At 33.9% G+C, this 22,081-nt stretch overlaps 1 protein-coding gene across 1 annotated transcript in view; it reads right to left on the reverse strand.

The window, feature by feature from the left end:
- LOC115448028 (glutaredoxin domain-containing cysteine-rich protein CG31559) overlaps positions 1–22,081 on the reverse strand; it is a 96,516-nt gene that overhangs the window by 60,286 nt on the left and 14,149 nt on the right. The window lies entirely within an intron of this gene.

Raw genomic sequence — 22,081 nt, forward strand, 5'->3', positions numbered from 1 at the left:
GTTTACTATACGCAACGCGTTACCTAATGAAATATTTAGATAAACGATTCAATGTATGCCACATATTTCTATGCTATGGACATTGGACTGTAGTAATTTTTAAATTTGATTTATATTTGTTAGGCTGATTTATTTCAGCTTTCTATGCTGTGAACATTAGACTATAGTCATTATCAAATCAGATGTATAAATTAGGCTTTATCATGTTAAAATTGACTAAAAATAGCTGGGCACTATAAAACTAAAATTATTTTTTTATTTATTTATGTTGACACGGGCGTTTGAAAGTATTGTGTCTGAAGATGATGTATCACCATGCAATGCTAAGATTTCGAAGTTACGAAAGGTGTTACTATAATACATTCGTAGCAGTCACAGAGGTAAACATCAGGAGGTTCAATGTCTCCTTATTTATATAAAAAAAATAAGATGTAACAAACCACAGTCCATTGTTTATATTTTAATTTAGCTTTTGCCTGCGGCTCCACCTGAGTGTAATAGTTTTTCCGGGATAAATATTTTCTCGAAATAAAAGTAGCCTATAGCAAAAAAATCATTATCATTCATCATCATTCATATCATTATAGTAAAAAAATCAAAATCGGTTTAGTAGTTCCTGAGATTCTTCCGATTAAACAAACTCTTCAGCTTTATAATATTTGTATAGATAAGATGCAACACACCACAGTTCATGTATATATTTTAGATTTGCACCATACAAGAAATGAAAAATAGCCGTCAACTAAAATTTACTATCAAAGCTTCATGTATAGTAAGTTATATATTGTAAGTGACATACCTTTTTACACATTCTATTAAAATCTAAATTGAAAGAAAGAAATATTTCTTACTGGGACAACAGAATAACATGTACAGTAAAAGGAGAGAAAAACAAAACATATAAAGAAATATAGTACAATTATACCCACACACAGCAAATGCTCCATTACAACCCTAAGCTTAAAAAACGAAGCAAAGCAAATAATGGTGTTGCAATAAATTTCCTAGCCTAATAAACAAGACATCTCAATTATTACAAACGTTATGAAATCCAGTAAATCGCGGGTAATGGTGAGACGAAAAATACTTTCCCTGCTTGAGTAATGATTATTGTTAGGATTCACTTCGTCCAACAAATCCAATTACAAATATAACTGAATTCCAAATTGTTATTTTAGGTTATGTAATCAGCAGTGTTATTACGTATCGAAATGAACTAGTTTTCGGATATTATCGCGGTTTGTTATGTTATAATTTTCTTCCGACGTTTTGAAGACTGCAGTTATGGACATGGAGTGGTCCAACCTAAGTGACCCTTTTTTTCCCTGGGAAAAAACGCATTATTGCTACCACCACTTGTAGGATGAGTGGAACGGTTATGTTGGTTTCACCGGTCTTACAGCCTAATGTCGACATTCAGGAATATAGCATCATCGGAGCGAGCATTGAACATTTCCTAACTCCTGTATACCGCCGGCATACCAACAAAAATCCACGGTCATCTTCTTCAACACATATGGGACGGCCCTGAACCCCGTAACTAATCCTATGCAACCTAAAACAAATCTAATAAGAAGGCTTAAAAGAACTATAAGAAAGAAACTAAAGAAGGCAGACTGGATGCAATTGTCTTATGAGCCCGATGATGTATTGGCGTTGTGAGCAAGTAAATTCTGGGTTTGACTTCCAGGCCGGAAATCCAAAACTTGTATGAGTTCTTTGATTCGCATATCATTCCTCAGTTTCTAATTGGAATTTGTGAATAATATGGTTATGGTCTCGCTCATTCCGTCATACGATATCTAACTCCGTCATAAACATAAGCCTTCATTTTATGTTATATTTTATATCTAGTATACATACATAAATGTGTGTATGGATGTATCATTGTATATTCCATATGCACTCTAAAACGGCTAAAGCAACTTTAATATTTTTTTTTACGAAATCTTCAAATTAGCGGATGCTCCTGTGAAATTTGGTAGCGATTGGTCTCCTCAGTCATCTGCCAATAGAGATTGCTACCAGTGGGATGTCGAGGCGGTCTCATATTCTCTCTTTATAACATCGAATACAGTATTACAGAACATATGACGAGATACGTTAGCAATTGTTACACTTGTTTAGTATGATAATCGCAGATAAATGATTTTTCACACGTTATTGCAGTGAAACTAGAAATATTACAGTTAGATAATATATTACAATATTACAACTGTAATAAATAATGCTGTCGATAAATCATATTACATAAATATTTTACGGTGTCAGGAATATCAGGTGATCTAGGTTGTTGGATTTGAATTTATAATAGGTTTCCTTTGACTGAAATCGCTTGGTTGCTAAAAATTATATACATCAACTTTTAGTTTAGTAGACTGCCTCGGTGGCGCAGTTGTATTGCACGTCCGGTACAATAGCGCTCTGAGGTCCTGGGTTTGAATCCCGGGTCGGGCAAAGTGATATTTGGGTTTTTCTGCTCAGTATCAGCCCGAAGTCTGAAATTTGTGCCCGATATGGCGATAGGCTCGCCCCCTATCACATGGGACGGAAAATACTTGGCGAAAAGTGGGTGCCCTAGTTGCGCCTCTGCATACCCTTTCGGGGATAAAATGCGTGATGTTATGTATGTATGTAACTTTTAGTTTGCTAAACATAAATATTATCGTCGATCCTATATTTAATGTTCTTTTTATTACTTTAGATGGCGAGACGAGCTAGCTGTTCGCCTGATGGTAAACGCAACGACCGCCCATAAACAGAAGAAACACAATCCAACACCTTGAATTACAAAGTATTGTTTGGTACTCCACTACGCTTGCCATCCTGAGACAGGAGATGTTAAGTCTTATTTTGTCCAATAGTTACACTGGCTACAATGTCCTTCTAACCGGAACACAAGAGTGACTACACACTGCTGCTGTGCCGCAGAAATGGACATTGCGGTGATACCTACCCAGGCGGCCTCTAATTTATGAGAGAATCAGTAAAATAAATACCACCAGTAATATAAAGACAGTTTAACATAAGTCTTGTAATATTATAAAAGAAGCCTACTCCAGCGAATATCACATATACAAGCCTTTATATTAACCACTACTATACCAACTCGAATGAATCTCATTACATAATGCATTAAAAATAAAACTGGTATATTAATGATGCAAAATATTTAATTTTGCATTAAAAAAGTGAAAGTAATGGATTGCTTCCCGTTATAATACTAAACGGCTGTTTGCTAGACCACCTGTTTTGGCGTATGATGCAATTTTTAACTAATGATTTATACTAGTAGTAGATTTAGTCACGTGCTAATTTTAAATTTATGGTTTATGCTTTTGCAATTTGATCTCAATTTTTATAGTGTTACGATGTTTTATGGGCGTTTTATTAAAGAAGATATTTTTATGCAAGTTGTATATTTTGACCATCTCAATAGGCGATATGTGTTTATTATACATTTTTTTACATATTAAGGTTTTCAGTTGATAAATATTTTGAGTAATAAGACGGCAAAATATACTTGCTCTTATAAATGTTTTATTGTATTTTCTCCGTACATTACATATGATGATGTCTTCCTAGCCGATTTCGGCCACGGCGACTATAGAAACTGGACAGGCATATTTAACTTGAGCTAAGAGGGTATTTTCTAGTCGCGCTTCTGCCCTTGATACGCTCTTACGTGACTTGTATAGCCAATTTTACAAATTTGTATTACAAATAGTGTAATAAAATTCAGCATGGTGTTTAAATTTTTGTTCAATTATATCAGAACCGCCAATTAGACGCAACAGTGCGTAATGCTATCGAGTACATTTTCGATTGCGTAAACCTTTCGACAATCCATGGTAGGTATTAAGTAGGGCTGCCATCCGTCCAGAAATACCCGAATTTGTCCTAGTTTGAAGGGCGTCCGGGGGCCGTACGACAGGTCCGTCAAAATGATAAATTGAAAAAAAACTTGAAATTCATTCATAATAACTCGCATTCAAGAAGGCATGGCAAATAGTCGACGACCGAACGCCACCAAATGTGCCCCCGCGCATCATAATTTTTATTTTTTCAGAGGTGTCCGGGGAAAAACACATATCTCGGCCAAATATCCGGGATTTTTGCCGTGTTTATCCGACCGCGGCAATTTAGGCAATGGCAGCCCTAGTCTTAAGTAGCTTCTAATAATATCAAATTATTGTCAATCAAATATAGTTACGTTATGTGAAACCATTGGTTGTTGACAATAATACTTTACTTTCACCTGTACGCCAGATGTCCGAGTTTCTTTATGGTTGTAAGCCTAATGTAGACGAAAGTGTTGAAAATGCGTTGAAAGTTATTCATGGTTAGTCATAGCGATTGCCGGTGAGGTCAAAATCCTGGGATATTTTATGTTGTTTAAATTAAAATATTTTATTTAAATAGCAGATTAGAAACAGGTGATAGCTAGTGCTAATGACTTTCCATCAAACACAGAGGAAGTACTCTCGATATTAAAAAAAAATTGAAGAGCGGAAAAGGGACTTACACATTTTTTTTATCGATGCCATGAAAAAGTGGTCTTCGCGCACTTGATAGTAAGTAAAGATAAGCCCAAAAACGTGTCGAACGGCAAGGGATAATCATCTCCGGAAGGTCGACGCAGTTATGCCGGCCTGGTTAATTGCTTCTTTACGCTCCACTTGATGGACTTTAAGTATAAAGAGGTAACACGTAGAATAAATATAATTCTCATTATGTCTCTAAGCCATAGTAAAGTTTTCCCTTCACTTTGAAGTTTGTGGTATTACCCCGGTCGAGCCGGGTTCAACCACATACAAAATCGCCAACATCTAACCACTAACATTACTCTAGCAATAAATTTTGAACATCGCCCTTGACATAAACTTGTAAATTTCCCGGAGTATCGATCGATCATTTAGCAAACTGTACCTTCACTTAAGTCTATTTATGATAGAAGATATAACACATGGTTTACTATGAAACAGTGGTATCATCATATTTTTATTTTAGTCAAGGGCCTTTATATTGGCAACCCAAAGTAACCTTACTGCATCTGATTCTTTCATTAAAAACCATAATTAATTAGCTAATTAACTTGTTAATATTCAGCAAATCAATTTAAATTCTGAAGGTATACGTAATAAACAGATAAATACCAACCAACTATGTGGTAATCCAAACATTTTGAAATCCCAATTCGCGTTCCAACATTCAAAGTAAGACAAATCCGGAGAAATGCAAATAGTTGGCAACCCTACAAGGTGTCTAAGGTTTGAGTCAAAACGGACCTCGGCAATGGAATCCGACATACCTCCTTTATGACGTCATTATGACATCACGATCTTTGAACATGCCGATTTGAAATTTCTGTTCGCAAATTGATTTGTGGAGCAATGTTCGATTGGATTTAAATTATTTAGGTATTTGAATTGTGAAGGGATTGTGAGTTCTTATTAGAATACTAATATATAAATTATTTTGTATTTAATTCTGACCTTGATCCAAATATAACTTAAGGTTCAAAAATACGTAACATTTTTACGTTTTAATTAAGGTGAGCAGTGTAACTCGTATAGAGAAAGGGTCAAGATAGTCCATAAACAACAGCATCGCCTTCCAATACTCTGTAATATAGTTATTTTTAAATATTTCATCTCTGTATTCATACTAATCATTCTAATAAGTCTGTTTGAAATTGTCTTTTCTAATAACACATTAAGTCATATCATAGTTAACCCATAAAAAAATACACGGACAGTGCACATATGAAATCTTAACTCAAATTAAAATCATAAGGGTGTTGTGACACGCCACCTGCCAAGTATGTCATTTACATACAACGGAGTTGTCAGCAATGCCATGCTAATGATCGACTGTCACGAACATTGAAATGGTGTTTATGATGCAAAAAATTCTTTGACGCCTAAGAAAGCAAGGAATGTAAATGCCTGTGACTTATTGAGTTAGAAGACATCTTAATGACAAGGCTTAATTGCTTGATGAAGAAGCATTCCAATACGTAAAAGACTGTTTTTTTATACTATGGGTCATGGTTAACAAGCACCTTATAAACATTTATTGAAATACCTTTGACGTGTTTGGAAGACAAAAAATAGGATGAACCAATGCATCATTAAGTTTTAAACACTTTGGTCCAATGTTTCGTATATAATATCAGCCATATATAATATACTGTCCTACTGCTGGGCACAGGGTTCCTCTACTACTGCAAGGGATTAGGTATTAGACCTCCACGCTGGCTTAGCATCATACAATACAATGTTTCATATAAGTGTGATTTTTTTAAGTACAAATCGACATAAAATTGGAATTGAAAATATATATGGAACCACACGGGAAGCACCACTTTCAAATAAAAATAGAATTATCAAAATCGATTCACCTAGTCAAAAATGTTGAGATAACAAACATAAAAAAAGAAATACAGTCGAATTGAGAACCCCCTCCCTTTTTTGAAGTCGGTTAAAACAAAAGGATGTTACGCGCATAGTTATGTCAATACAGTGTGCAAACTTTGTAGCCAAAAGTAAATTATGCTTGAATTTGTAAAGAATAATTTTTGAGATACTCATAGACGCTAAGTAGCTATTCATCAAATAAAATTTACTGTAGGAAGGTATATCTATAAGTAAGTGAAGTGAACTCTATGTTGTACCAGTTTAAAAAGTAACATTGAAAGTAAAGATCTAAAGCATCGGTGGTATATTAGTAGGGAAAGGAGAAAAACTCAGCCACTGTACCGGAAAACGGAAGAGAGATTGCCACGGAACTTGTCACAACGTACCAAGATAATTGTCGGCTTACTAATATTCAAATGCAGTCGTTTGAAGTGAAGATGCATTTGATGATCTAGAGCAACGAATAGGGAACTTTCCGCGTCTATATTCATCTTATGTGATCCATTATATTTTGCTTTACAGATGAAGGTAAGGCTGATGAGAGGTCTTGGCTCTGCAGTTGAAAAATAATTGATAAATGGCCGAAATTTTTCGTAAATCTCATAGTTTGATAAATTTGCAATACATAACTAAAATAATAAGATTATAAAGTTTTTAACTGTTTTGGAAACTGGAAAGGGAATGAAGACTGATTAATAAATATTTCTGTTAACTTACAACACCCTAGTTAAATAAATTTCTTTCCTGCTAAACATAATTTAAACAGTTTCACCTGTATCATGGGCAATTATTTCAACAGTTATGCGACATACTACCGGTACATTTTGCGCCATTGGCGAGATTTATTAAAAGTCTTTCACCACAGCTAAATTGCTCTCAAGTATTCGTCTTAAGCCTGTGTGGTTTGATTTTACGTGATGCAATGCCAGTGGCCGTTAACCGATATGGGTTAATATTGATCGACTTGAACTAGTTGTTTAACGTGCATGACAAAATATACTTGAGTTTAATATAACTAGGCTAGTCATGCTTGTACCTTTTTATTCGTTTTATTTGAGAATGGTCGAGTTGCAAGGATTGTAGGTAATTTGGAATCATTTAAAAATGACTATGGTTTCTAATTTGGATTTGAGATTATATTTAGTTACGAATTCTTCCAACTGACCAATTTCTGATTCGGAAACCGTCTAAGTAGAGATTTTTGTTTATGTTTTTTAAGATCAATTAGTTTCCAGGATATCTTCGGGCACTATGTTCGTATTTACAAAGAATTTATTATTTTGTGACAATTCTTCAGTTGTAGCAATTATGTCTTCTCTATTATTTTTTCCATTCATTACAAAACCTTCATTCTAACTCAGTTTAACTATTACATTTATTCCATTAACTATAAATCAACATAAGGAATCTGAAGGTCGCAATCCTTACGTCTCCAAGTATCCATTATAAATGCTTGACATCGTCCATATAATAACGTTTCTGATACAACCAATTGATATAAGTTTGTGCAAATTATTCCACATTTTAAGGCAATTTAGCTAATGCTTTTGGATATAATAAACCGTTTGAGTGTAATTGATATTACTGATGTTACCGTAAAAGGATTTTGTTAGCTGTTTATGGCTCGATTTGACATGATAATGTTGAAATTGGAAATATATAGAAATAATATTTCTTTGTCTTAATACTATTCTTTGATAAATATTTTAGGTTTTATTGTTTTAATCACAAAGTCTAAATTTTAATGTAATACATTTTACCAAAAGAAGATACCGTCTTCCAAATATTTAGATGAGAGATTTAATAATATAATCGGTGTGGCCTTTGAAACTATGTCCCGACATTTAGACAGGTCGGCAAGGCAACCAGTCAAGGCCGCTGATGAGCCGATACTTGGTACCACGTATAGTGTTTTTTCTTATTAGATCCGGTTGATTAAAATGCGACTATATCGTTTAATCCTATTGTAATACTGCACTAAATTCTTTAAAGAATTTTAATTTGTGTCTTTGTAATAGATGAGATGTAACTTCTACATGTGATTTTGGAATAATGCCTTTTAGGGTTACTTAAATAATAATTTCTACAAATTCTGGATAATCTTTAAAAGAACTTCCGTGAATGTAGTCACGTACACAAAAAATATCACTCAATTCTTATCACTTTTTGGACTATGAGGTTACCCTTCCATTAGTGTATCGTAAAAACTACCCAAAACGCCGAACCGTCATTTCAAAAACGCATTATCCAAACTAGATAACACCATCCATCTCTGTCGCTCGTAAATTTAGTACCTGAGCCCGTTTTTGTGAATGAATATCAGCTATTGTTTAGAATACATCGGTTTTTTCTCGAAACTTCTTAAAAGTGTGGAATGTTATACAACCTTGATATTATAGATGGGTATAAATAAATTAAATAATACTTAATTCTGTGAATGAATAAATTATGATATTCTATTTTTTAATAACAATATTAGCTCTCATTCCCTCCTTTGTTATTTGTCTTGTAAAACTAATTTTATCATAAATCCATGTTAGTTTTAATCTTCTTTAAAGGTATATCCACTTATTACGTCAAATGGAAACTACAAACATTATAGGCTCAGTAATACATAGACATATTCGCTTCGTATAATTTCTCACCACGTATTTACGATGGGTTGTACTATAACTGTTGCTACTTTCTACACCATGACTGACACGGCATAGTGGTTTTAATCACGCAATTCAAAACAAAATTGTTATCTATAATCGATAACGTTTAAAATACAGTGATCATTAAGCAGACATCAGTTTAAATAACTGAAGTTAAAATAGTCGGGTTTTTATTGGAAATGCTTCGGAATTTATGTTTTTAGCGCATTATTCTCTTTATGCGAGCACGGAATAGTGACCCTTCTGCACCTGATGGTAAATGGAGTGGGGTTCAGATGGAGTTTTGAGTAGCTAGAGATGTTTATCTCTTGCCAGTGGACACAATTATACAGCCCTATTTAATTACGGTAGTGAGTAAAAACATATAATTTTAAATATTGTTTTATCGCCATTTTTAATAAACGATCTCAATCGTTTTTATCGATTTCAAAAATGGACCAATCAGAACAAAGATTTTTTGACATGTTTACAAATGAATTATTTTGATTGGTTTATATTCGGAATTGGATTGAAGATTGACATTGGATTTGTTTATTGAAAACGGCCATTAGTCGCACAACATTATAATTAATTAATACAATTTCAATATTTTAAAGCAGGCTAGAGCGGGTGAATTAAAATTGAAAAATCTATGTACCTTATTAGGTATTATATATGATTTTATTTTACAGTAAAATACATTACTAAGTGACTTAAAACTCCCTTTACTTTAAAACCAGTCTTAAAAAACCACATCCCTTCTATAAACTGTTGAACTTAGCTGCTCCTACACAATTCAGTAAATCAAGTTCGCCTTCGGAACCATATAAAATCATGATCCAATTAACCATTAGTGTAAATCGAGATTCTACAGACGGCACAACATGCCATATAAAGAATCGTGCTTCCAGCCTGTTTATGAATTAATCGCGTGTGTTTTATAGCTGATGGTTATACAATTTCATTCTCGGAATCTGTTGGAAAAAGTCAAAATATAAGGCTCGTTTATGGAGGTGAGATTGTAATGGAAAAATACAGGACATATATGATTATATCTGCAGACTGACACGCGATGTTTAGTTATTCGTTGGAAAATAATTGATACGAGAAATGATTTTGGGATCAGAACAAGATTATTTTTAATATAAAAACTATTAAAGTACTTATCTATCTATATTAATATACAATGCTGAAGAGTTTGTTTGAACGCGCTAATCTCAGGAACTACAATCCGATTTTGAATTATTTTGCATAGGAAGCTACAATACTCCTAAAGGCTACAGGGTACTTTCTATCCCGGAAAAAGTATTTTACGCGTGCAAAGCCGCAGGAAAAATCTAGTATTCAACATAGATATTATTAAATATTAGTATTTAATAGATTATTAAACTTTTGTACCTCTAGCGTATATAACTCGTTCTTTCTATAAATCGATAGTCAGTAAAATAAATAAGGTAACGTCAAGTACGAATAAGTTATTTATGCCAAGTAAATATGTTAAGCGTGGTACTAATACATATTAATGGGGCAGTTTGTTTGAATTCCGATGTCTTTATTTTATTGTATTCATATATATTTAATAATTAGCATTGTTATGCATGCAATGTAGGATAACAAGTAAACAATGTAAGTTATGACCAATGTTAAATTTGCAATAACAATATCTAAACAGCTGTGCTGTGGGGTCCATATAATCCGATTCCTACCGGCTTCCTGTTATGTAGAATTTCTGTAGAATCCAATCATCGATTTGCACACTGCATTTATCCAGATTAGTACCTATATATTAAGTCGGAATCCCTTTTGGAAAATTTCACCTTTTGCCACTAATGAATAGTCCACATTTAAAGGGTGATGTTAATGCAAATAAAAAAGAAAACCATCAGTACGTAGGTCCCTTGTTATTTATTTCTTGACAGTATGGAGGATAAATCTTTGTATCTATTTAGGTAATTTTTAAAAGTCAGCTTCAAATATTTTTATATATTGGAGTTTGTTATTTAGGTGTATATATTGCAAATATTTGTGTTGCTGTTGTTTATTTATTGATAACTGATTTTAAGAACGTTATCTATTGGCCTGGGTATAGGACTTTTAAAAAAAAATCTTTACACCAAGAATTGTGTAAGGTGAATCTGGACATCACAGAAAATAAGATGCAAATTTGAATGAATATGGTAAAAAAAAATTACATTTCATAACTAACAAATTTCTAATGAATTTACGTCATTCCTATTCATTTCATACAAGTTCATTATACTTATTAAGTAGGCACAGGAAATTAAAGTTCAGACCGGTCGAGTGTTAGCAGGCGACTCACGCGCTTTCATCAACACTGGCCAACTTAGCTGGCACGTTCGTTCGCGGTCTAGGTCATAAGATTATGGAGAACCACAGTTCTTTATTGATAACAATCGAAATTACACTATGAAGTTTCTTTTTGTGGCTTTATGAAGGTGGCTTGTGTTAGAGCATATATATGAGTGTGCGCAAGATCTTGCCGTATCGATTTACCTACAGACTTATGCGTAGTACATGCGCACATGTATATGCGCGTGTGAACGTTCTAGTATACGCGTGTAGAAATATAAGCAATGCTTTGCAAATACGGTTAATCTGTAATCGCTGCGTGAAGTAATTTGTATTAGCGAGTTTGTAGTAATTTGTATTACTTGTTTAGGCTGTTACTATCGCAGTTTACTGTGTACGGCATTTACATTAAGGCGCCGCATAAATACTTTAATTTTCAATCAGACATAAAATGGCTGCAATGAGCTAGTAATATTCGCTATCATACAAAAAACTAGAATGTCGTTTTTGAGTGCATTGAAATGCGGTTTTAAGATGTCGAAAGCGCTTTTTGATATAAATTAATTTGAGACATTTACAAGAACAAGACAATATAACTCGATGTACTGAAGAATTTGAGGTTGTATTTTGGATTTGCTGTATTTGAATGTGGGTATTTGGTGAATAAAGTTCGATCCCAAACGTAGTTACTTGAGTTAAGCGTATCTAAAAGTTCATAAATAAAAAACATTACCTTCATTCTCGCAGTCGGATAATTACTCATAACACGTAACACAAAGTATTAATTACGTTGTTTACGAGTATTCATTCGCAGTGACGCAACAATTAAGATGTAATAAAAATATTAAACTTGTTTGCTTTCTGAATTTGACCTTTAAAGGCTATTTTTATTTTTACAAGAAATTATTATATGCTTGAATATTAAATTAAACATTGAGTTTTAAAATCTGAATTTGTTCTTAAGAACACTGTATCTTTTTGCTTTTAAGCAACATTAAAAAGGCGAAAACTAGGGACGATCTCTAGTTTTATATTATAATGATTTTAGTATGCCTTTCTGAGCTGTGTTGTACAGTAAAATAATGTATTATATGGGATTGGATTGTACAATTTTTTTAAGGACTCTAACAAACTTTGTAAGCATTGGATATTCGAAGTCTAAGTCAGCTGAAGTGTCCTCATTTCTTTAAGTCGTTACCTCGCGCCGTCATAACAGTCAGAGATGCAACCAGAGCATTCAGTTTATTGAATTTATTTCTGCACAATGATATGGTCATAGAGATGACTTGGATATACACCTAATAAGAGAAATATCATTAACTCCCTTTTCATAAATTTCACAGTCAATTGCTAGTAACTCTGTGACGCAATCTCACATTTTTTGCCCTGACAACTCCCTAAGCGTGTAACTTGCACCATATTTAAATGAATGGCTCAGTAGGCACGCCCTTGTCGAGATATGCTCTTCAAATGTGTTTGGATGTGTGACTCAACACGATCCGGGTCCGCTTGCATTAGGCTGCACTTCTTGGAAGCCTGTTTCGGTAATGTTCGCAAGGATTTCACTTATTTATATGGAGAGAATTTTATGAACACGTAAGAGGACGTTTGAAAGCGGCTAGGAAAGTGTGTTGGACATGTGTATTACAAGAATAAATGATGTATTATGCCTTGGAGGTAGTTAGGCAGAAATGCAATGTATTGTGCCTTGGAAAAAGTTGGACGGAAATTCAATCCAACATCTGTTAGATTTGTTTACTTCTTGGATAAAGACAGATCAGTGTCCCCAGAGACTTGGCGAGTTTCACCGCTCCGCGTCCCACTGTCTATCTTGGTTTATGGTAGTTGTAGAGACAGATGCCTTCAAACTGATGGGGATAGTATATCTCCTTAACATTTCAAAATGTGTCTACAAAAATCAACCGAAACTTACGTTATTAGTTTATTAATTTCAACCAGGCTTGCTAATTGAAATCATCAGTTTATATTATAGATACAAGATAACAGATGTCTCCAAACGTACAGGATGCACACATGTCGTACAAGTGTCAAAAGCGGTTATAAATCAATAAAAACTCGTTGCTTTACTTCCTCGTGAGTGGACACCGGAAACAACGCTACCTGCGCATGGCAACCAGCTATAAAAAATGAATAATAACTTCTCAGAAGGATGTAGGCACAAAAGGCGTTTGTTGACAATAGTTTACTTTAACTTTGAGTCACAAGTTATATGTTAACGTAGAGAGGTATTTCTTAACATATTCTTAATGCTGTTTATTTTTAATCCAGGTGAGTGTAATGTATGTATTTTAATAATGACAAATTGAGGGCAATTTTGTAATAATTTCAATGGCCTGTACGGTAGCACCAGTCAAGGAATATACGTCTGATTGTGAAGTTGTCGTTTTATTTTTCGTTCTGGTCTTCCAGTTATTCCTTAAACAGTTCAGTGAGGTCTATCTGCCAGCAAGAGCTTACCATCGTCCATAGGCATTAGCAATGCCATTGTCGCATTGTTTTATGCAGTCAAACCGTTACTTATGGAGTAAAGTATATCCGAGTAAAAGGGTGAAACAAAAACCTCTGCCACTAAAATAAGTGTCAAGTTACTTTAAATTATCCAAAATTAACGCGGTTAAAATTGACTGGAACTAACTTAAACAGACATGTGACGTCTTATATTTAATGGTCAGATTTCTTTGACATCATCATGAGCTTGCGTAATCACATGACTTTGTCAAGGTTTCTGCTGGTCACTTTTAATTTATTTCCAATTAACTATGCCCGCGACTTCATACATTTCTCGTATATTCTACCTTATTGCTCCTAATTATAATCTGTCCATCTGTAAAAACGTCATAAAAATTCGTTCAATATTTTCGGAAATGTGCGCTCACAAACATATAAATAGATAGAAAGGAATTTTTAAAATCGTTAATTTGTGTTCTATAACCCTTATTTAGTGACTCTATTTCTTTTTGTTACTTTTCTGTTAATTTACAGAAGCACCGGGTTGTTGTTATATTATGTATACCTATAACTGTATACATATGGGTAACATGACCAACAATATACGTCATCCTTTGTGTGTCTTCATCTATCAGAGCTCCTCCATTAGTAAAAGGTATTCTTGCCGACTCATCACTATTGCAGATAGATTAAAGATTATTTAATCCTATTCAGAAATATATCGAAGGCTGACTCCATTGCTCATATTTACTTGGAAATAAGGATTACATTCACATACATCATACACGTTCTTGTACTGGTCATGCATTAGAAGTTAGAACGATGCTTTTACCTTCCAGCGCCTGCGCACTTAGTAGACTTTCAGAAGCACGATGCAGTGCCGCTCTATTAATACATCCAAACTTACAATATTATAGAATTGAATAAAGCCGTAATTTCGATATCCCATTCGCAAAATATCGTAAATTAGTCATTGACAATATTATGGTAACGTAACTAAATAATACAACAAATTTTTGATTGCTAAGAATTAATTTTCGTTTTCGTATAGTTTGTCCTGCGACTTTTATTAGCTCATCTGTCCACCTCGTGGGTGGAGGACTAACGCTGCGCTTGCCAGTTCGTTGCAGGAGATCGTAGGTAGCTGCCCATTTCCAATACATTGATCTGGAAATGTTTAGGGGAGGCCCATGTTCAGCAGTGGAAATTCTGAGACTGATGAAGATGGCTTGTCTAATTATTTATTTAATTGATATCCCCTGTAAATTTTCTGGACTGCACACAAACGTAGCATTTATTATTCTACACATTCAACAGTATCCTAACGATGTTTTTATTAATCGCGTGTGCGTGATGCGATTGTTAAGTGTTGACTGCATTTTGATTTATTACCAAGGACTTTTATTACTAAGCATCTAGTTCTTAATAACCATAATATGATATCAGAATCATTTATAAAACCACGAAACTTTAGCCACAGACCACAGATTATCCGATAACTGATAATTATAATTATCAGCAATTTGCAAGCTTAAGAACCTGTTAATTTGATAGTATCGTTATTACGATAATAAAATTACAGATAATCAGAATTGTCGTTTTAAAAAATTGTTTGATTTTATCAGGAATCAGAAAGCTGCTACTTAAAGGTTATTTGGTTAATGGTACGTAACTGCTGATAATGGACACTAACAATCAGGATCGAAAAAAAAAGTTTTAGACTCATTCCATGCCAAGACCATGAAGGCTGCAAAGTTTCGAAAAGAGATAAAAATAAATTAAAAAACCGAGATAAAATTCGAAAACTAGTTTTATTTTGATGTGTAACATTTATTTTGTCTGGAATTTGTGCCCGTTATGGCGATAGACTCGACTCATATCACATCTTGGGACGGAATACAAACGGCGGACAGTGCACCAGATCCACCTCTACTTCCCTCTTGCCATGTACTTAGGTAATATTTGTGAATACGGAGTAACGACAGCAGGAAATATTTTATGCCGCGAGCATGTTGTTCATAAAAATCTTCAATTTCGCCTTAAAATAAACGGGCACAAACCTACATACATTGCGTGTTCTATCTCATTGAATCCAGATATCGTAACTAGTACTTTCACCTCAAAATATCGAGTCCACGTGTAGTCGGAACTGAGAATGATTATTCAACACATCTGATGGTGCTAATTATTGAACGAAGAACGTTTTGTTTTCGAACATAAATTAAGAAAGTGATGTAATGATTATCGATAAGATAATTGGTTTGATTGATGGTTGTGGAAATCGATTGGGCGGCTTAATCGTTTGTTGTTGGATCGTTATTTTTAATAAGTATATATTTAATAAGTGATGCTGGTTAGTTGCCATAATGTCGTCGTATTTTAAAATAGACTTTCTTAGAAACAATTGACAAATAAATTTATTAGTTAAATTTTTAAAAAAATTAAAACATATCTATAAAGTTAGTATCAAAGTAAATATCGTGCAATTTTATTGATGCGTTAAACGTTGACGAAAAAAAATGTTCTTTACTACTTATATATTCCTTGAAAGTTACTGCAAATGTAAAATTTATGAAGCACGAGTACTTTTATGTAGCCAATATTGAAAGGTTAAGACGGGTGTAGTTTTATAACTTAAATGTCAAGGTGGGATGCGTTGTTACTGCTTTTACACCTCTGTATAAGTAATGGCGTATTTATAGCTTATGTGTATTTTAATGATTTGAATTTATACTAGCTTGTTTTGAAATATTCTATTGCAATTAAAAGTTTAATAATTGTTCAGTTTTGGAATATTCAATTGCAGTATTATGGAGAAGAGATTATTATTGATTGTTATTTGATTTGCTAAAGTTGTTTTAATAATCACTTATGATTTTTTAAATAAACAACAATATTAAAAATGAATCTATGCAACGAATAACATAAACTATCATTTATGAATTGCTAGTAAATTATATAAAACAAGGCTATCTAGAAATATCAAATGATACTGCTGCTCAAAATGTAACCTTTAAACCTAGAAAATGTCCAGACCTTAGTCATTTCAGAGCTAGACAACCTATCACCATTACAATAAGCTGTCGGACCCGTCACCGCGGCTCACGATCTGCCAAGGCCAAGTAATTGGCAATGAATGTTAAAAGTTTTTGAAAGCTTATTTTGTGCTTTTTAGAAGCTTATTTTGTACTTTTTCGTCTAATTAATTTTTATCTTTTCATCTTCATCAGCCCGTTGTAGTCCAATGCTACATCGGCCTCTCCCAAGGTACGCCACAGAGGCCGGTCTACTGCTTTATGCATCCAGTTGTTGCCGGCCCTCTTGTGTAAGTCGTCCTGCCATCTGGCCAGAGGGCGTTCCACGCTACGTTTGCCAAAACACGGTCTCCACTCCAGAAGGCGCTTACACGCTTTTCAAAAGATCATAAATAATTGAAAACGTAGTCATTTAATTAGTGTATCTTCTGTATTAAATTTAGATCACCGGCCTTCGACGGGTATACGGCCTGAACCGGGTGGGATGGCGCTGGTATAGGAGCAGTGGTACAGCAGTTAATAAATGACTGAGTTTTGAGGAAACAAACATTCAAAAAATAAACATTGAATTGATAACCTCCTCTTATTTAGAAGGTTAAAATGAAATAGAGATACGTTTGTTGAAAGTAGCTACAAACTCGTTCATTGAACGAAACAGATCCATTCGGTCAGTCAGACGTCATTATATCGGAATAAATAGAAATGCTCGGTAACCCTGATAAATTGTTCAAAATGATATGTAAATTCTATTATATGGACTTTCATCGAGTTATTTAAATCATTATAAGTATAAATACATTTTTAAGCAATGATAGTCATATTTTATGTACTTTTACACGTAACTTTTTTTGTTATTAATCAGAAATAAATGATTAAGGTATTTTCATACCAACTAGATCTCTGGCAGAATAATCTTAATATTCTCACGAAGAATACTACAATTTTAATAGTATAAGTAACTTATATTATTACAAATACTCTTGTAGTGTAAGTAAATGGTTGTTTTACTAATAATGTACATTTTTATATATGAAAAAATCATTGTTTAAACAATTGAAATTTTTGAATAATTTATATTCACAATAATTTTCTTAAATAGAAGGTAACATTAAAATCAAAAGTTATGGTCAAAAACGACTGTTTAATTAAAATTGTGTACTATATTCACAATGGTTTACATAAATCTAAGGTAACATTAACAAAAGTGAAAATTGAAACGAACATATTACTAATTTAAAAGCGGGCCATAGCAAAAAATCGCCCATCTCGTTTAAAAATCTTTAATCCAAACGAGGCAAACTTGTCTGCGAATAACCGATGAATCGGTATTTTAAAAATTGCCAAATCAGTGTTGCAATTAACTTTTGAAATGGCATACAATTAATTTGGCGAAATATCGGTTAGAAAACAAAGTCATTCTGTGATTTACTTTTTAACATTTGTATTGTAAAATAAAAAATCAATACAGTTTTTATCCCAATTAACTTTTGTCACGGTATTTAATGTGATTATTCCTTGTTCCCAAAAATAACAAACTAAAATGTTTATTTTAATTCGACCTTGGTGAAAATAGCGTGTGGTTAGTTAATGTTGCCAGCAAAAAATATTTCCGCTAATAATAAGGAAATTATGGCGACAAGTGGTGACTAGTTACTAAGCCGAGCACGTAAACAAACTTTTAAAATGACAAACACCACTTTCACTAGAGAAAGAACGAAACGAATAATAAAGAAAGGTATTTAGCGATGCGTGACGCCACTCGGCCAGTCAAATGACAAACTGCCTGTCAATATAATGTAAAAGAGCGGAAGTTAATTTTTTACATGTGAAGCCGACTTTGTGTTGTGATTACGCGATTTTCCTCCTTATTACTCTTTTATTAAACTCCTTAATTGGGAAACGCTATAACATTTACGACGTTATGAGTGTAGTTAATTTTAATAAGGCCTCGAAATTATATGTTTTTCTTAGTTTGACAACGTTCAATGTCGCTTTGACAAATAGACATTTAGCCGCCGGTTTTGTAATGTAGTTGAAATAAGTCACCATTTTGAAATAATATGTAGACTACGTCCGACAGATTGATGAGTTTATCCATAATTTTATGGGGAAACACAGATTACTTTATATCCAAGTACAGTAAGTTTATTAAAATAAGATCTTAAATTAGTTTTGTTTGTTGTTAATTTATTGTTCTTTTCTATCACACCACTTTTAAAGGTTATTACAATAATATAAATAAATTTCTAAGCGTTTATTAATCAAATAATCATAATATAATACTTGATCAGCACTTATTCTATTAAAAACTTGTTTCATTTTATTATTGCATTAATAGCCATATTTATTTAACCTGACAGCCGAAATGTTAACTCGACCGCCATTTTGAACAGGCAAAGGAACTTGCTTACACTTCCTTATATAAATAAAATGTTTAATACTTTTAAATAGACTTAAATAAACGTTGACATGTAACATACTTCGAAATATGAAGATTCGTTGTGCCCATCGATATATATGTATTACGTACTAGATTTGGCGTTCCGAACATTCACTGTGTTCAACTGAATTGAACTGCAATCCATTCAAACTGACTTTAGTAATGTCAATATTGACAGCTTTTGGTTGTGTATGGAGTGGCGCTCATGATGTAAAAATTGGAGTCTAAGTGTAAACCTAAATATGAGTTCAGATTTTGAACAAATTGTTTATATGAACGTTCGTGTCTATAGAATATACGGTAATGGTTGTGCCATATTAATCGGAATCACTGACCGCCAGACAAAATGTCGTATGCTTGTTATATTTACCGTTAGACGTTCTACACTTGTTAAAAAATAAGTGTCGGTGATTCTGTGTCTTGCACTATATTAAAATTGATAATTAAAGACTGATTGCTGTTTTTATCTTATTCAATCTTCATTGTTATTCTTAGTAATGAAGCTAATTTAGTTTTGAAGTCTGATATCGAATTGGACCTTATTAATTTCCTATTGACGCTGTAATTGTAATGATATTTCATATTACTTCTTGTCAGAACACATTATTCTGATTTACTATTATAATATGTATAATCTTTACAAAGTCCCCTTTTCTGTCTGGTGTATATGTTATCGATTTTCTCAAAATCTACTGAACGGATTTTTATGAAATTTGGTATGTTAGTAGTTTAAAACCCTGGCAAAGTTACAGGTCACTTTCCATCCCGGGAAAATATATAGCTGGACTTTTGTCACGGAAAACTCTTTCACGCGGGCGAAACCGCGATCAAAATCCAGTATTCTATGTACTACTATTTATAACCGTGTTATCTTCTTAACTATTTTTAGAATTGAAGTTTCTTCAACTTCCAAGATTCTGGATACATTCTGGAAAATAACCATATAAAAATCATGTACCGATAGAGTATACAAACAATTCGTGTCCAGACAATTCGCCAGTCACGTCCAATCTAGCGTCATTGAACTTTCGTGGAGTCTATCGTTTATCTATTATGCATTGTGACTAGATCTGCGAATCTTTGTGACTCAGTTTTTGGTTGGTTTATGGACGTACCTACGAGGGAGGTAGGCCAGTGGAGGGAAGCTTCCCTTCCCTTAAATTTTTATGCTTATTTTTATAAGAACCTATTTGTATTGAAATATTGGGATTACTTATAAGAAATTTTAGATTTTTGAGCTTGGGCCAAAAGCTGGATTACGATTTCTGATTTTGGCCCAAATGTTGGCCAAACGTGCATGATTAAGTTAAAACTCAGATGTACATCGTTTTACGATAATTATTCCATTGTCAGGAATAAATACGAAGTTGTTGTGCTTTTCTTTTATTTATATATGGGCATTATTAGCCTTAATGTTGGAGATGAGGATCATAGTTAAACGTCATGCAAGGCTTTTTAATTGAAAGTTCTGGTTGATTCAAATAGTTTGTGTTCGTTAAGTAGTTATTCATCTTGCTACTCAGATATAAGTATAAAGGCCGAGCTGGAATCTACTTTACTTACTATCATTTCGTTTTAAATCGAACCATAATAATCTTGTTACCAAATATTATTGAAATATCAAACATATCACGCATTTATCCCCGAAGTGGTATGCAGAGGCGAAACCAGGGCATCCATATTTCGCCAAGTGTGTTCCGTCCCATGATGTGATAAGGAGCGAGCCTATCGCCATACCGGACACAAATTCCAGACTTCGAGATGATACTGAGCAGAAAAACCCATATATCACTTAGCCCGAGCCAGGATTCGAACTCAGGACCTCAGAGCGCTGTCGTACCGGGCATGCAGTACAAATGCGCCACCAAGGCAGTCATTGAAATATGCTATCGTTAAATATGCTTGTCTCACGTAATAGATTATATTCTATTACTTTTAGTTCATTACCAGCAGTATGCAATAAAACTTATTAAATTATTGGACAATGACATCATACTTCTTTCTTTATTTTTAGTAGACCTTACTTGGTGATTCATTAGTTGCTTATGTTATATATGCAAAAAGTTATTCCTTTGTTTTGAAAATTAATTGCCGTGTGAACGAAGCTTAAATATCAAAATCAACTATTATGTAAGGTTTTGTAAATGGTGTACAAAAATACATACATACATAACATCACGCATTTATCCCCGAAGGGGTATGCAGAGGCGCAACTAGGGCACCCACTTTTCGCCAAGTATGTTCCGTCCCATGATGTGATACGGGGCGAGCCTATCGCCATATCGGGCACAAATTCCAGACTCCGGGCTAATACTGAGCAGAAAAACCCAAATATCACTTTGCCCGACGCGGGATTCGAACCCAGGACCTCAGAGCGCTATTGTACCGGGCATGCAATACAACTACACCACCGAGGCAGTCGTCGTGTACAAAAATACATCTATAATTTTAACTGCTTCGGTGATATAATCTTAATACTGTAAGACTGCAGTGCTGAGATCTCAGGTTCGATCCGCAGGTCGGGCAAAGTGGTATTTGGTTTTCTGGTTAGTATTAGGTAGAATTTGTTTCCGAAATCGGAATGGGATCAGCCCTTATCGCATCATATGATAGAATCATCATCATCAGCTGCAGGATGTCCATTACTCAATAGTTACTCCCCCAAAAATCCCAGATCGACCTACTAGAATGCCCATGAGGTCTGAGGTCTATCCACCTCGTGGGTGGACGTCCGATAGAATACTCAAGGCAAAAAGTGGATGGGTTCCACCG

The sequence above is a fragment of the Manduca sexta genome, chromosome 7 (assembly GCF_014839805.1).
Source record: "Manduca sexta isolate Smith_Timp_Sample1 chromosome 7, JHU_Msex_v1.0, whole genome shotgun sequence".
Classification (NCBI taxonomy): Eukaryota; Metazoa; Arthropoda; class Insecta; order Lepidoptera; family Sphingidae; genus Manduca; species Manduca sexta.